Below are 310 nucleotides of genomic sequence, written 5' to 3'. Positions count from 1 at the left end.
ATTGTTTATTTCTAAAGAAACACAACAATGTAAAAAGGTTTCATTCCCTTGTATCTCACATTACGGTTTCGTAGCAGACGTTTTTGTAAAAATGGGCTAACGATTGTTTCATAACCACACGACTTGCTGTCGCGTAGTTGACAAATCATTGTATTGTCAGGAGAAGCTCTCTGACAGTTTCGACTTACATCCGCTGTTTAGGTTTAATTACTAATGTTAACTAGCAAGTTAGTTAGCAGTAATTAGCTTGTGCCTATGTTATCTCCTAACATACACCTACGCTCTCCGTCTCTGCTGATTGGGAATGATT

The sequence above is a fragment of the Etheostoma spectabile genome, chromosome 13, assembly GCF_008692095.1.
Source record: "Etheostoma spectabile isolate EspeVRDwgs_2016 chromosome 13, UIUC_Espe_1.0, whole genome shotgun sequence".
Lineage (NCBI taxonomy): Eukaryota > Metazoa > Chordata > Actinopteri > Perciformes > Percidae > Etheostoma > Etheostoma spectabile.
Note: the sequence above shows the minus strand (reverse complement) of the source record.